This window comes from Oncorhynchus keta, chromosome 9, assembly GCF_023373465.1.
Source record: "Oncorhynchus keta strain PuntledgeMale-10-30-2019 chromosome 9, Oket_V2, whole genome shotgun sequence".
NCBI classification, from domain to species: domain Eukaryota; kingdom Metazoa; phylum Chordata; class Actinopteri; order Salmoniformes; family Salmonidae; genus Oncorhynchus; species Oncorhynchus keta.
This window is the reverse complement of record NC_068429.1, coordinates 12,516,879-12,534,545: the sequence shown is the minus strand read 5'-3', so window position 1 is coordinate 12,534,545 and position 17,667 is coordinate 12,516,879. Positions and strand designations below refer to the sequence as shown.

Here is a 17,667-nt window from a genome sequence, read left to right as displayed (position 1 = left end):
TTCCCCACATACTCTACTGCTGACTGAACAGGCCTATTCCCCACATACTCTTCTGCTGACTGAACAGGCCTATTCCCCACATACTCTACTGCTGACTGAACAGGCCTATTCCCCACATACTCTACTGCTGACTGAACAGGCCTATTCCCCACATACTCTACTGCTGACTGAACAGGCCTATTCCCCACATACTCTACTGCTGACTGAACAGGCCTATTCCCCACATACTCTACTGCTGACTGAACAGGCCTATTCCCCACATACTCTACTGCTGACTGAACAGGCCTATTCCCCACATACTCTACTGCTGACTGAACAGGCCTATTCCCCATATACTCTACTGCTGACTGAACAGGCCTATTCCCCATATACTCTACTGCTGACTGAACAGGCCTATTCCCCATATACTCTACTGCTGACTGAAGAGCCTATTCCCCATATACTCTACTGCTGACTGAACAGGCCTATTCCCCATACTCTACTGCTGACTGAACAGGCCTATTCCCCACATACTCTACTGCTGACTGAACAGGCCTATTCCCCATATACTCTACTGCTGACTGAACAGGCCTATTCCCCACATACTCTACTGCTGACTGAACAGGCCTATTCCCCATATACTCTACTGCTGACTGAACAGGCCTATTCCCCACATACTCTACTGCTGACTGAACAGGCCTATTCCCCACATACTCTACTGCTGACTGAACAGGCCTATTCCCCACATACTCTACTGCTGACTGAACAGGCCTATTCCCCACATACTCTACTGCTGACTGAACAGGCCTATTCCCCACATACTCTACTGCTGACTGAACAGGCCTATTCCCCACATACTCTACTGCTGACTGAACAGGCCTATTCCCCACATACTCTACTGCTGACTGAACAGGCCTATTCCCCACATACTCTACTGCTGACTGAACAGGCCTATTCCCCACATACTCTACTGCTGACTGAACAGGCCTATTCCCCATATACTCTACTGCTGACTGAACAGGCCTATTCCCCATATACTCTACTGCTGACTGAACAGGCCTATTCCCCACATACTCTACTGCTGACTGAACAGGCCTATTCCCCATATACTCTACTGCTGACTGAACAGGCCTATTCCCCACATACTCTACTGCTGACTGAACAGGCCTATTCCCCATATACTCTACTGCTGACTGAACAGGCCTATTCCCCACATACTCTTCTGCTGACTGAAAAGGCCTATTCCCCATATACTCTACTGCTGACTGAACAGGCCTATTCCCCACATACTCTACTGCTGACTGAACAGGCCTATTCCCCATATACTCTACTGCTGACTGAAGAGGCCTATTCCCCATATACTCTACTGCTGACTGAACAGGCCTATTCCCCACATACTCTACTGCTGACTGAATAGGCCTATTCCCCATATACTCTACTGCTGATGCTGAACAGGCCTATTCCCCACATACTCTACTGCTGACTGAACAGGCCTATTCCCCACATACTCTACTGCTGACTGAACAGGCCTATTCCCCATATACTCTACTGCTGACTGAACAGGCCTATTCCCCACATACTCTACTGCTGACTGAACAGGCCTATTCCCCACATACTCTACTGCTGACTGAACAGGCCTATTCCCCATATACTCTACTGCTGACTGAACAGGCCTATTCCCCACATACTCTACTGCTGACAGAACAGGCCTATTCCCCACATACTCTACTGCTGACTGAACAGGCCTATTCCCCACATACTCTACTGCTGACTGAACAGGCCTATTCCCCACATACTCTACTGCTGACTGAACAGGCCTATTCCCCACATACTCTACTGCTGACTGAACAGGCCTATTCCCCATATACTCTACTGCTGACTGAACAGGCCTATTCCCCACATACTCTACTGCTGACAGAACAGGCCTATTCCCCACATACTCTACTGCTGACTGAACAGGCCTATTCCCCACATACTCTACTGCTGACTGAACAGGCCTATTCCCCACATACTCTACTGCTGACAGAACAGGCCTATTCCCCACATACTCTACTGCTGACTGAACAGGCCTATTCCCCACATACTCTACTGCTGACTGAACAGGCCTATTCCCCACATACTCTACTGCTGACTGAACAGGCCTATTCCCCATATACTCTACTGCTGACTGAATAGGCCTATTCCCCATATACTCTACTGCTGACTGAAGAGGCCTATTCCCCATATACTCTACTGCTGACTGAACAGGCCTATTCCCCACATACTCTACTGCTGACTGAACAGGCCTATTCCCCATATACTCTACTGCTGACTGAACAGGCCTATTCCCCACATACTCTTCTGCTGACTGAAAAGGCCTATTCCCCATATACTCTACTGCTGACTGAACAGGCCTATTCCCCACATACTCTACTGCTGACTGAACAGGCCTATTCCCCATATACTCTACTGCTGACTGAAGAGGCCTATTCCCCATATACTCTACTGCTGACTGAACAGGCCTATTCCCCACATACTCTACTGCTGACTGAATAGGCCTATTCCCCATATACTCTACTGCTGACTGAACAGGCCTATTCCCCACATACTATACTGCTGACTGAACAGGCCTATTCCCCACATACTCTACTGCTGACTGAATAGGCCTATTCCCCATATACTCTACTGCTGACTGAGCAGGCCTATTCCCCACATACTCTACTGCTGACTGAACAGGCCTATTCCCCACATACTCTACTGCTGACTGAACATGCCTATTCCCCATATACTCTACTGCTGACTGAACAGGCCTATTCCCCATATACTCTACTGCTGACTGAACAGGCCTATTCCCCACATACTCTACTGCTGACTGAATAGGCCTATTCCCCATATACTCTACTGCTGACTGAACAGGCCTATTCCCCACATACTCTACTGCTGACTGAATAGGCCTATTCCCCATATACTCTACTGCTGACTGAACAGGCCTATTCCCCATATACTCTACTGCTGACTGAACAGGCCTATTCCCCACATACTCTACTGCTGACTGAACAGGCCTATTCCCCATATACTCTACTGCTGACTGAACAGGCCTATTCCCCATATACTCTACTGCTGACTGAATAGGCCTATTCCCCACATACTCTACTGCTGACTGAACAGGCCTATTCCCCACATACTCTACTGCTGACTGAACAGGCCTATTCCCCACATACTCTACTGCTGACTGAACAGGCCTATTCCCCACATACTCTACTGCTGACTGAACAGGCCTATTCCCCACATACTCTACTGCTGACTGAACAGGCCTATTCCCCACATACTCTACTGCTGACTGAACAGGCCTATTCCCCACATACTCTACTGCTGACTGAACAGGCCTATTCCCCACATACTCTACTGCTGACTGAACAGGCCTATTCCCCACATACTCTACTGCTGACTGAACAGGCCTATTCCCCACATACTCTACTGATGACTGAACAGGCCTATTCCCCACATACTCTACTGCTGACTGAACAGGCCTATTCCCCATATACTCTACTGCTGACTGAACAGGCCTATTCCCCACATACTCTACTGCTGACTGAACAGGCCTATTCCCCACATACTCTACTGCTGACTGAAGAGGCCTTTGTGTGTGTGAGAAATCTATTCAGTGGGCCTCTAAGACCTTTCCCTAGCAACACACACACACACACACGCACACTTATAGAATTACAGTAGCGCCTGCCTGCTCGCTGCTCAAAGGGCAGCCAGGTAGCAAATGATCCGTCATCTCCTGAACTCCATGTGACACCCCACTACGCCCAATAACCAGCCCAGACACCTCTCCCAATACTCAGCCCAGACACCTGTCCCAATACTCAGCCCAGACACCTCTACACACACCCCACTACGCCCAATACTCAGCCCAGACACCTCTCCCAATACTCCGCCCAGACACCTGTCCCAAAACTCAGCCCAGACACCTGTCCCAATACCCAGCCCATACACCTGTCCCAATACTCAGCCCATACACCTGTCCCAATACTCAGCCCATCCACCTGTCCCAATACTCAGCCCAGACACCTCTACACACACAGCACTACGCCCAATACTCAGCCCAGACCCCTCTCCCAATACTCAGCCCAGACACCTCTCCCAATACTCAGCCACACACCTCTCCCAATACTCAGCCCATACACATGTCCCAATACTCAGCCCAGACACCTATCCCAATACTCGGCCCAGACACCTATCCACACAACACACATACACCCATCTATGAACCATAACATACTGTATAGGATCCATCTATTAACATGTATAAGTGTTCTGTCCAAGTCATCATATCTACAGTAGAACTGTAGTTTGGACTGTGTGTTTATGATGTTCTAACAGAACCCTGAAACCTACGGTTGAACACTGACCAGAACCCAACAAATGATTCCCCTTCATTTGGCGCCAATAACCTGAAAATCAGTCCTAGTCTAAACAACCTCAGTCCAGAGGTTTAGCAGAGGGTATTGTGATACGTCCCTGGGGGAAGCATGAGGTAGAGAAAGAGCTCAAAGTCTAATGTCTCTGTGTGTGTGTGTGTGTGTGTGTGTGTGTGTGTGTGTGTGTGTGTGTGTGTGTGTGTGTGTGTGTGTGTGTGTGTGTGTGTGTGTGTGTGTGTGTGTGTGTGTGTGTGTGTGTGTGTGTGTGTGTGTGTGTGTGTGTTTGTTTCTGTGTGTGTGCATGCTTGCTTGAGTGTGATAGTTTTCTAGGAGAATATTTGAATGTTTTTAAAGCGGTAATCCTACAAGCTTTTAATGTCTCAGTGTTGCAGTCATATCACACAGGCTTCTCCCAAAGCACGGCCGGAAAGGAGACCATAGGAAAGGTGGACCAGTTTGACCGGTTGTAATATACACATTTACAGGAGTGGTCACCAATCGGCAGATTGGCTGGTCTATCTTCATTCCTCGTCGATCACCGAGCATTTCAATAGAAATGTAAATGCTAAAGGCTTGCACTCCTCTTTCATTTTCATGCATTTGATAGGCGAAGTGTTCCCATGTTGAACCATTTCCTTTGTCTGAAAAGACCGGGGGAGATCTGTGGCTAAATGAAGTGCACCTACTGCGCTGGCCAATCGGATAGCTCAAATCTCCGTAGCTATAGCTTCCACGACCCCGGCAACAGCAAAGTTTGATACGAGCCTACGTGAGATTTCAGAACTTTTAAAACCCTGACCAGAGAAAGAGTGTCAAGGAACAGAGCAAAGAGCTGTGGTTATTATGAGTGAGTTCATGTCTAACTTTTCATTCAGCACTGTCAACCCTGCTTTTATTGAACACTGTCAACCCTGCTTTTATTCAACACTGTCAACACTGCTTTTATTCAACACTGTCAACACTGCTTTTATTCAACACTGTCAACACTGCTTTTATTCAACACTGTCAACACTGTTTTTATTCAACACTGTCAACACTGCCTTTATTCAACACTGTCAACACTGCCTTTATTCAACACTGTCAACCCTGCTTTTATTCAACACTGTCAACCCTGCTTTTATTCAACACTGTCAACACTGCCTTTATTCAACACTGTCAACTCTGCTTTTATTCAGCACTGTCAACACTGCTTTTATTCAACACTGTCAACCCTGCTTTTATTCAACACTGTCAACACTGCCTTTATTCAACACTGTCAACCCTGCTTTTATTCAGCACTGTCAACCCTGCTTTTATTCAGCACTGTCAACACTGCTTTTATTCAGCACTGTCAACACTGCTTTTATTCAACACTGTCAACCCTGCTTTTATTCAGCACTGTCAACCCTGCTTTTATTCAGCACTGTCAACCCTGCTTTTATTCAACACTGTCAAAACTGCTTTTATTCAGCACTGTCAACCCTGCTTTTATTCAGCACTGTCAACCCTGCTTTTATTCAACACTGACAACCCTGCTTTTATTCAGCACTGTCAACACTGCTTTTATTCAGCACTGTCAACCCTGCTTTTATTCAACACTGTCAACACTGCTTTTATTCAACACTGTCAACACTGCCTTTATTCAACACTGTCAACACTGCCTTTATTCAACACTGTCAACACTGCCTTTATTCAACACTGTCAACCCTGCTTTTATTCAACACTGTTAACCCTGCTTTTATTCAGCACTGTCAACCCTGCTTTTATTCAACACTGTCAACACTGCTTTTATTCAACACTGTCAACACTGTCTTTATTCAACACTGTCAACACTGCCTTTATTCAACACTGTCAACCCTGCTTTTATTCAACACTGTTAACCCTGCTTTTATTTAACACTGTCAACACTGCTTTTATTCACTACTGTCAACACTGCTTTTATTCAACACTGTCAACCCTGCTTTTATTCAACACTGTCAACACTGCTTTTATTCACCACTGTCAACACTGCTTTTATTCAACACTGTCAACACTGCTTTTATTCAACACTGTCAACCCTGCTTTTATTCAACACTGTCAACACTGTTTTTATTCAACACTGTCAACCCTGCTTTTATTCAACACTGTCAACACTGTTTTTATTCAACACTGTCAAACCTGCTTTTATTCAACACTGTCAACCCTGCCTTTATTCAACACTGTCAACCCTGATTTTATTCAACACTGTCAACACTGCCTTTATTCAACACTGTCAACCCTGCTTTTATTCAACACTGTCAACCCTGCTTTTATTCAACACTGTCAACACTGCCTTTATTCAACACTGTCAACCCTGCTTTTATTCAACACTGTCAACACTGCCTTTATTCAACACTGTCAACACTGCCTTTATTCAACATTGTCAACCCTGCTTTTATTCAACACTGTCAACACTGTTTTTATTCAACACTGTCAACCCTGCTTTTATTCAACACTGTCAACACTGTTTTTATTCAACACTGTCAACCCTGCTTTTATTCAACACTGTCAACCCTGCTTTTATTCAACACTGTCAACACTGTTTTTATTCAACACTGTCAACACTGCCTTTATTCAACACTGTCAACCCTGCTTTTATTCAACACTGTCAACACTGCCTTTATTCAACACTGTCAACCCTGCTTTTATTCAACACTGTCAACACTGCTTTTATTCAACACTGTCAACACTGCTTTTATTCAACACTGTCAACACTGCCTTTATTCAACACGGTCAACCCTGCTTTTATTCAACACTGTCAACACTGCCTTTATTCAACACTGTCAACACTGCCTTTATTCAACACTGTCAACCCTGCTTTTATTCAACACTGTTAACCCTGCTTTTATTCAGCACTGTCAACCCTGCTTTTATTCAACACTGTCAACACTGCTTTTATTCAACACTGTCAACACTGCCTTTATTCAACACTGTCAACCCTGCTTTTATTCAACACTGTCAACACTGTTTTTATTCAACACTGTCAACCCTGCTTTTATTCAACACTGTCAACACTGTTTTTATTCAACACTGTCAAACCTGCTTTTATTCAACACTGTCAACACTGTTTTTATTCAACACTGTCAACACTGTTTTTATTCAACACTGTCAACACTGTTTTTATTCAACACTGTCAACCCTGCTTTTATTCAACACTGTCAACCCTGCTTTTATTCAACACTGTCAACACTGTTTTTATTCAACACTGTCAACACTGCTTTTATTCAACACTGTCAACCCTGCTTTTATTCAACACTGTCAACACTGTTTTTATTCAACACTGTCAACCCTGCTTTTATTCAACACTGTCAACACTGTTTTTATTCAACACTGTCAACCCTGCTTTTATTCAACACTGTCAACACTGTTTTTATTCAACACTGTCAACCCTGCTTTTATTCAACACTGTCAACACTGTTTTTATTCAACACTGTCATCCCTGCTTTTATTCAACACTGTCAACAACTGCCTTTATTCAACACTGTCAACCCTGCTTTTATTCAACACTGTCAACACTGCTTTTATTCAACACTGCTTTTATTCAACACGGTCAACCCTGCTTTTATTCAACACTGTCAACACTGCCTTTATTCAACACTGTCAACACTGCCTTTATTCAACACTGTCAACACTGCCTTTATTCAACACTGTCAACCCTGCTTTTATTCAACACTGTCAACCCTGCTTTTATTCAACACTGTCAACACTGCCTTTATTCAACACTGTCAACCCTGCTTTTATTCAACACTGTCAACCCTGCTTTTATTCAACACTGTCAACACTGCTTTTATTCAACACTGTCAACACTGCCTTTATTCAACACTGTCAACCCTGCCTTTATTCAACACTGTCAACCCGGCTTTTATTCAACACTGTCAACACTGCCTTTATTCAACACTGTCAACCCTGCTTTTATTCAACACTGTCAACCCTGCTTTTATTCAACACTGTCAACACTGCCTTTATTCAACACTGTCAACACTGCCTTTATTCAACACTGTCAACACTGCCTTTATTCAACACTGTCAACACTGCCTTTATTCAACACTGTCAACACTGCCTTTATTCAACACTGTCAACACTGCCTTTATTCAACACTGTCAACACTGCCTTTATTCAACACTGTCAACCCTGCTTTTATTCAACACTGCCTTTATTCAACACTGTCAACACTGCCTTTATTCAACACTGTCAACCCTGCTTTTATTCAACACTGTCAACACTGCCTTTATTCAACACTGTCAACACTGCCTTTATTCAACATTGTCAACCCTGCCTTTATTCAACACTGTCAACCCTGCTTTTATTCAACACTGTCAACACTGCCTTTATTCAACACTGTCAACCCTGCTTTTATTCAACACTGCCTTTATTCAACACTGTCAACACTGCCTTTATTCAACACTGTCAACCCTGCTTTTATTCAACACTGTCAACACTGCCTTTATTCAACACTGTCAACACTGCCTTTATTCAACATTGTCAACCCTGCCTTTATTCAACACTGTCAACCCTGCTTTTATTCAACACTGTCAACACTGCCTTTATTCAACACTGTCAACCCTGCTTTTATTCAACACTGTCAACCCTGCTTTTATTCAACACTGTCAACACTGCCTTTATTCAACACTGTCAACACTGCTTTTATTCAACACTGTCAACACTGCCTTTATTCAACACGGTCAACCCTGCTTTTATTCAACACTGTCAACACTGCTTTTATTCAACACTATTACAAAACGCGCTTTTCCATACTTCCACTCGCGCTGCAGCTGCTATGAATGAGTAGCCAAGTGTCTCGATGCCCTGCATTTTATTACTATTAGCAGCTCGTAGTGTCTATTTTAATATCTAGGAATACTTCACTTTCTCTGGTCATAGGAACAACATGAAATTGTGCACGAGGCAGATGCGGTGTGAGTTTAGCAATCAGCTGGAAGATTGTGTCCCCTCTCTCTGGTCAGTCTCACCGGAGGAAAGGAAGGAGAAAGCAGGGACCGTGTGAGGCAGACCCTCTGCTGCTCTCTCCCTCCCTCCTCTGAGACGAATGCCGTGTTCAAACCAACTGGGAAATCGGAAATCTCTGACTTCCGACTTCAGTGCGTTCAAGACAACTGTCACTTTTGAATGGTCACCCAACTCGGAAACTTTGGCATCTTTCTAGAGCTCAGACTTTCCAACCTATAGATGGATCACTGACGCCATGATTTGACGTTGTTTTTCCCCCCCAGAGTTCCCAGTTGTTTTGAAAGCACCATAACCATCCCATGCAGGTAGCATACAATCAGTCCAGTAAAATTAAAATTAAAATTATTTGCAAATGATTTGAACTTATGCTCAGCTGTACCTCACAAGTGCTACAACAACTGATGTGTTTTGATACCAAAGCTGGAGTTTTGCAGTATAATATGGTCAGAGAAGAACAGTATTGGCAGGCAGGTATATAGACAATATACTGTGATAATGTATTAGTCCTACTGCACAAACCTCCTTCCTACACAACTGGTTTTATTAGGTTCATGTTACGTTTTTTTAAAAGGTGCACAATGCAGAAATCACTCCGCCATTTCTTGGTTGCAAAAATTTTAATAATTCACCTAATTTAAATGCATGTGAAATAACAAGCAAATATAGTGTAGAGAATAATTTTACCATCTAAACTGCTGTCAAATATCTTTCCATAACCAAAAATATTTCATTTTTAGCTGTTTGAAGCTGGTGTACAAAACCAAAAGTAAAAGATGCAAAAACAAAACTTAAAAACAGGACGCATAGAAATAACGCACATAGAATAGATAGGTTCTTAGACTTGCTTTCAATGTGAATGACAGATCTATAACTCACATTTCTATGTCAATTTGGTCAGTTCGCACAAAAAGTGACATATTGCAGCTTTAAGTCAAGTAAAATAATGATCTGAGCGGTAGATCTCCGCTTACTTTTTGACTGAGAAAGTAATCTTGACTCATAAAAAGGTTGGTGTCCACTGATTTAGAGTAATACGATGGCTTTCCTTGTAATACTATGGATGTCAGAGCCGTCTTTTACCATCTGCTGAGGCAAGATGATATGACGATGCAAGTGTGTGTGCACATGCATATGTCCGTGTTGTTCTGTGCCTGTGGCCCCATGGGACCCTGTCCCTTGTGTGTCTGTGTTAGTGTGGCAGGTGCTGACGCACGGCTGCGACCCGGGGCCCTCAGGGGACACAGAGATAACAGAGCAGAGGATGGAGAGGGAGAGACAGAGAGAGACAGGGAGGGACCGGGGGAGAATGAGAGGATGGCCCAGCCATTCAGCTTGAGCAGCGACGGGATGTCCATGTGAAACAGAAGGAGTTATTAATGAAAGGGATGGAGACACACAGGTAGTGGAGAGAGAGAAAGGATAAGAAAGGAAAGAGGAGATGTGACACAGCAGGAGTTATTAATGAAAGGGATGGAGACACACTGAGGTAGTGGAGAGAGAGAAAGGATAAGAAAGGAAAGAGGAGATGTGACACAGCAGGAGTTATTAATGAAAGGGATGGAGACACACAGGTAGTGGAGAGAGAGAAAGGATAAGAAAGGAAAGAGGAGATGTGACACAGCAGGAGTTATTAATGAAAGGGATGGAGACACACAGGTAGTGGAGAGAGAGAAAGGATAAGAAAGGAAAGCGGAGATTGGGAGAGGAAATGTGTAACAGACGGGGAGAAGGAAAAATGAAGGGAGAGAGGGAAAAATTAGGGGGAGGGACAAGGACAGAAAGAAGGAGGGAGTGGAAGAGGGAGGAAGGGGGAGAAGGGGTGGACTGAGAGTCAGATAGAGAATGAGAAAGAAGACAGGGAGAGAATGATAGAGAAGACAGGGAGAGGAAGGGAGAGAATGAGAGAGAAGACATGGAGAGAATGAGAGAGAAGACAGGGAGAGAATGAGAGAGAAGACAGGGAGAGGAAGGGAGAGAATGAGAGAGAAGACATGGAGAGGGAGAGACAGAGAGAGACAGGGAGAGAATGAGAGAGAAGACATGGAGAGGGAGAGAGAGAGAGGGGAGAGAATGAGAGAGAATGAGAGAAAAGACAGGGAGAGAATGAGAGAGAATGAGAGATAAGACATGGAGAGGAAGGGAGAGAAGACATGGAGAGGGAGAGACAGAGAGAAGGCAGGTAGAGAATGAGAGAGAAGACAGACAGAAGGCAGGGAGAGAATGAGAGAGAAGACAGAAAGAAGGCGGAGAGAATGAGAGAGAAGACAGGGTGAGGAAGGGAGGGAGAGAGAGAATGAGAGAGAGAGAAAACGAGAGGAGACAGGGAGAGGAAGGGAGAGAATGAGAGAGACAGGGAGAGGGAGGGGAGAATGAGAGAGAGAGAGACAGGAGGGGAGAATGAGAGAGAGACACAGGAAGGGACAGGGAGAGAATGAGAAAAAGACAGGGGGAGAATGAGAGAGTGACAGGGAGAGGGAGGGGAGAATGAGAGAGAGACAGGGAGAGGGAGGGGGAGAATGAGAGAGAGACAGGGAGAGTGAGGGAGAGAATGAGAGAGAGACAGGGAGAGGGAGGGAGGTGCCACCCTTGGCCCACTTTTACAGAGATCATCTCTAGCTTGAGCACTAATGAGAAGAGAGCTCTTCAAACACACAAGCAAGCATGCACACACACACACACACACACACACACACACACACACACACACACACACACACACACACACACACACACACACACACACACACACACACACACACACACACACACACACACACACACACACACACACACACACACACACACACACACACACCGAAGAGGTGCCTGTCCTGTTTCAAAGGACTTTGGAGGAACCAGTGCAGGGTATTCTATATCGGGGGTCACATTGCAGTTGCTTGACCCCACTACCATATTTATCACACATATGTCATATGTAATGTTTACTAATGCATATATGATTGCTCTAACTGTGGCTGTAGGAGAGTCTATAGAGGCTGAGGGTGTCCAACAATGTATACTGTACTAAAGGATATGACAGGACATGACAGGGGAGCAGCTGTCTGTTAGACAGGACAGGGGAAAATGGTCTGTTAGACAGGACAAGGGAGCTGCTGTCTGTTAGACTTGGGCTCCACAGGGCAGGATGGGACAGGAGAGGAGTTGTCTGTTAGACAGGACAGGAGAGGAGAGCAGCTGTCTCATAGACAGGACAGGACAGGAGAGCAGCTGTCCGTTAGACAGGACAGGAAAGCAGCTGTCTGGTAGACAGGACAGGACAGGAGGGCAGCTGTCCGTTAGAAAGGACAGGAAAGCAGCTGTCTGGGAGACAGGACAGGACAGGAGAGCAGCTGTCTGTTAAGACAGGACAGGGGAGCAGCTGTCTGTTAGACAGGAGAGGAGAGCAGCTGTCTGGCAGACAGGACAGGAGAGCAGCTGTCTGTTAGACAAGACAGGAAAACAGCTGTCTGGTAGACAGGACAGGAGAGCAGCTGTCTGTTAGACAGGACAGGAAAACAGCTGTCTGGTAGACAGGACAGGAGAGCAACTGTCTGTCATGCAGGACCACAGGACACACACACACACACACACACACACACACACACACACACACACACACACACACACACACACACACACACACACACACACACACACACACACACACACACACACACACACACACACACACACACACACACACACACACACACACACACACACACACACACACACACACACACACACACACACACACACACACACACACACACAGTGCTTGACTTAGGCAGGAGCGGTGTACCGGCAACTCAAATGTTCTACTCCTTGAGCTCCTGTTTCTCTTCTAGATTACCTCAAACATACGGTACGACTGTGTAGCTCCTGTTTCTCTTCTAGAATACCTCAAACATACGGTACGACTGTGTAGCTCCTGTTTCTCTTCTAGAATACTACCTCAAACATACAATACTACTGTGTAGCTCCTGTTTCTCTTCTAGATTACCTCAAACATACGGTACTACTGTGTAGCTCCTGTTTCTCTTCTAGATTACCTCAAACATACGGTACTACTGTGTAGCTCCTGTTTCTCTTCTAGATTACCTCAAACATACGGTACGACTGTGTAGCTCCTGTTTCTCTTCTAGAATACTACCTCAAACATACAGTACTACTGTGTAGCTCCTGTTTCTCTTCTAGATTACCTCAAACATACGGTACGACTGTGGAGCTCCTGTTTCTCTTCTAGAATATTACCTCAAACATACAGTACTACTGTGTAGCTCCTGTTTCTCTTCTAGAATACTACCTCAAACATACAGTACTACTGTGTAGCTCCTGTTTCTCTTCTAGATTACCTCAAACATACGGTACGAATGTGTAGCTCCTGTTTCTCTTCTAGAATACTACCTCAAACATACAGTACTACTGTGTAGCTCCTGTTTCTCTTCTAGAATATTACCTCAAACATACAGTACTACTGTGGAGCTCCTGTTTCTCTTCTAGAATATTACCTCAAACATACGGTACGACTGTGTAGCTCCTGTTTCTCTTCTAGAATATTACCTCAAACATACGGTACGACTGTGTAGCTCCTGTTTCTCTTCTAGAATATTACCTCAAACATACGGTACTACTGTGTAGCTCCTGTTTCTCTTCTAGAATATTACCTCAAACATACGGTACGACTGTGTAGCTCCTGTTTCTCTTCTAGAATATTACCTCAAACATACGGTACTACTGTGTAGCTCCTGTTTCTCTTCTAGAATACTACCTCAAACATACGGTACGACTGTGGAGCTCCTGTTTCTCTTCTAGAATATTACCTCAAACATACGGTACGACTGTGTAGCTCCTGTTTCTCTTCTAGAATATTACCTCAAACATACGGTACGACTGTGGAGCTCCTGTTTCTCTTCTAGAATATTACCTCAAACATACGGTACGACTGTGTAGCTCCTGTTTCTCTTCTAGAATATTACCTCAAACATACGGTACGACTGTGTAGCTCCTGTTTCTCTTCTAGAATATTACCTCAAACATACGGTACGACTGTGTAGCTCCTGTTTCTCTTCTAGAATATTACCTCAAACATACGGTACGACTGTGTAGCTCCTGTTTCTCTTCTAGATTACCTCAAACATACGGTACTACTGTGGAGCTCCTGTTTCTCTTCTAGAATATTACCTCAAACATACGGTACGACTGTGTAGCTCCTGTTTCTCTTCTAGAATATTACCTCAAACATACGGTACTACTGTGGAGCTCCTGTTTCTCTTCTAGAATATTACCTCAAACATACAGTACTACTGTGGAGCTCCTGTTTCTCTTCTAGAATATTACCTCAAACATACGGTACGACTGTGTAGCTCCTGTTTCTCTTCTAGAATACTACCTCAAACATACGGTACGACTGTGGAGCTCCTGTTTCTCTTCTAGAATATTACCTCAAACATACGGTACTGCTGTGTGGCTCCTGTTTCTCTTCTAGAATATTACCTCAAACATACGGTACGACTGTGTAGCTCCTGTTTCTCTTCTAGAATACTACCTCAAACATACGGTACGACTGTGGAGCTCCTGTTTCTCTTCTAGAATATTACCTCAAACATACGGTACGACTGTGTAGCTCCTGTTTCTCTTCTAGAATATTACCTCAAACATACGGTACGACTGTGTAGCTCCTGTTTCTCTTCTAGAATATTACCTCAAACATACGGTACGACTGTGTAGCTCCTGTTTCTCTTCTAGATTACCTCAAACATACAGTACTACTGTGTAGCTCCTGTTTCTCTTCTAGAATATTACCTCAAACATACGGTACGACTGTGTAGCTCCTGTTTCTCTTCTAGATTACCTCAAACATACGGTACTACTGTGGAGCTCCTGTTTGTCTTCTAGAATATTACCTCAAACATACGGTACGACTGTGTAGCTCCTGTTTCTCTTCTAGAATATTACCTCAAACATACGGTACTACTGTGGAGCTCCTGTTTCTCTTCTAGAATACTACCTCAAACATACGATACTACTGTGTAGCTCCTGTTTCTCTTCTAGAATATTACCTCAAACATACGGTACTACTGTGTAGCTCCTGTTTCTCTTCTAGAATATTACCTCAAACATACGGTACGACTGTGTAGCTCCTGTTTCTCTTCTAGAATATTACCTCAAACATACGGTACGACTGTGTAGCTCCTGTTTCTCTTCTAGATTACCTCAAACATACGGTACTACTGTGGAGCTCCTGTTTCTCTTCTAGAATATTACCTCAAACATACGGTACGACTGTGTAGCTCCTGTTTCTCTTCTAGAATATTACCTCAAACATACGGTACTACTGTGGAGCTCCTGTTTCTCTTCTAGAATATTACCTCAAACATACAGTACTACTGTGGAGCTCCTGTTTCTCTTCTAGAATATTACCTCAAACATACGGTACGACTGTGTAGCTCCTGTTTCTCTTCTAGAATACTACCTCAAACATACGGTACGACTGTGTAGCTCCTGTTTCTCTTCTAGAATATTACCTCAAACATACGGTACTGCTGTGTGGCTCCTGTTTCTCTTCTAGAATATTACCTCAAAAGTATTGTGCCGCACCTAAAATGAGTACTGGCACCTATTGCAGTCCAAGAGAAGCACCACACATACAGTACATACACACACACACACACACAGCTTTAAAATAGCCACTGTCAGACTGGCTCAACAACGTGTGGGGAGGAAGCATGCATTTCTACAGTCTCTTTTCAGCGGTAGTACGTAATTCTCTACGAATGTATCCTTTGGGCTTGGTGGCTGTTGGCGGTGCCCAGCCTGGAAAACAATAAAGCTATGGGAAACACTGCTACACCCTAAGGTCACCTGTCTATGTAAAGTGGGTTGAGGATCACTGTGCTTTGGGGACGACTGCATGGCGCTTGTTCTTTTCCAACGAGAAGGATCCTTGATCACATGTGCTTTTCCCCCACTGTTCTCCTGGCACTATGAAATCTGACTCGAGAGCCACTGTGGAGCAACTGACGTTACGCACGTAGATGCATGCGCACACAAGTACACACACGTGAGCGCATACACACACACACACACACAAACACACACACACTCTTGATAGGAAAACAGTGGTGATTAGCATAGAGAGTTTGACATTTAAAACGTCTTAGGTAGTTATCAACATAAATGAGTCAGGACAAATACCATGCCATACTACTAGAAGCCAGAAAAGACGAGGAAAGTAGAGAAGAGAACAGAAGATAATGAGAGGAAGAGGAGAAGAGAACTGAAGATAATGAGAGGAAGACGAGAAGAGAACAGAAGATAATGAGAGGGAGAGGGGAAGAGACCAGAAGATAATGAGAGGAAGAGGAGAAGAGACCAGAAGATAATGAGAAGAAGAGGAGAAGAGACCAGAAGATAATGAGAGGGAGAGGGGAAGAGACCAGAAGATAATGAGAGGAAGAGGAGAAGAGACCAGAAGATAATGAGAGGTAGAGGAGAAGAGACCAGAAGATAATGAGAGGAAGAGGAGAAGAGACCAGAAGATAATGAGAGGAAGAGAAGAGACCAGAAGATAATGAGAGGGAGAGGGGAAGAGACCAGAAGATAATGAGAGGAAGACGAGAAGAGAACAGAAGATAATGAGAGGGAGAGGGGAAGAGACCAGAAGATAATGAGAGGAAGAGGAGAAGAGACCAGAAGATAATGAGAAGAAGAGGAGAAGAGACCAGAAGATAATGAGAGGGAGAGGGGAAGAGACCAGAAGATAATGAGAGGAAGAGGAGAAGAGACCAGAAGACAATGAGAGGAAGAGGAGAAGAGACCAGAAGATAATGAGAAGAGGAGAAGAGACCAGAAGATAATGAGAGGGAGAGGGGAAGAGACCAGAAGATAATGAGAGGAAGAGAAGAGACCAGAAGATAATGAGAGGAAGAAGAGAAGAGACCAGAAGATAATGAGAGGAAGAGGAGAAGAGAACTGAAGATAATGAGAGGTAGAGGAGAAGAGAACTGAAGATAATGAGAGGAAGAGAAGAGACCAGAAGATAATGAGAGGAAGAAGAGAAGAGACCAGAAGATAATGAGAGGAAGAAGAGAAGAGACCAGAAGATAATGAGAGGAAGAGGAGAAGAGAACTGAAGATAATGAGAGGAAGAGGAGAAGAGACCAGAAGATAATGAGAGGAAGAGGAGAAGAGACCAGAAGATAATGAGAGGAAGAGGAGAAGAGAACTGAAGATAACGAGAGGAAGAGAAGAGACCAGAAGATAATGAGAGGAAGAGGAGAAGAGAACTGAAGATAATGAGAGGAAGAGAAGAGAC

General features: G+C 44.3%; 1 protein-coding gene and 1 long non-coding RNA gene across 13 annotated transcripts in view; both read right to left on the bottom strand.

The window, feature by feature from the left end:
* The window catches only part of LOC118388049 (cAMP-specific 3',5'-cyclic phosphodiesterase 4D-like), a 469,033-nt gene that overhangs the window by 105,015 nt on the left and 346,351 nt on the right, over positions 1-17,667 (bottom strand). The window lies entirely within an intron of this gene.
* Positions 13,053-15,147, bottom strand: LOC127931737 (uncharacterized). The gene is made up of 3 exons (XR_008142782.1): positions 14,951-15,147; positions 14,278-14,433; positions 13,053-13,965 (listed from the first exon to the last, which is right to left on the bottom strand). It is a non-coding gene; the product is annotated as an uncharacterized LOC127931737 (long non-coding RNA).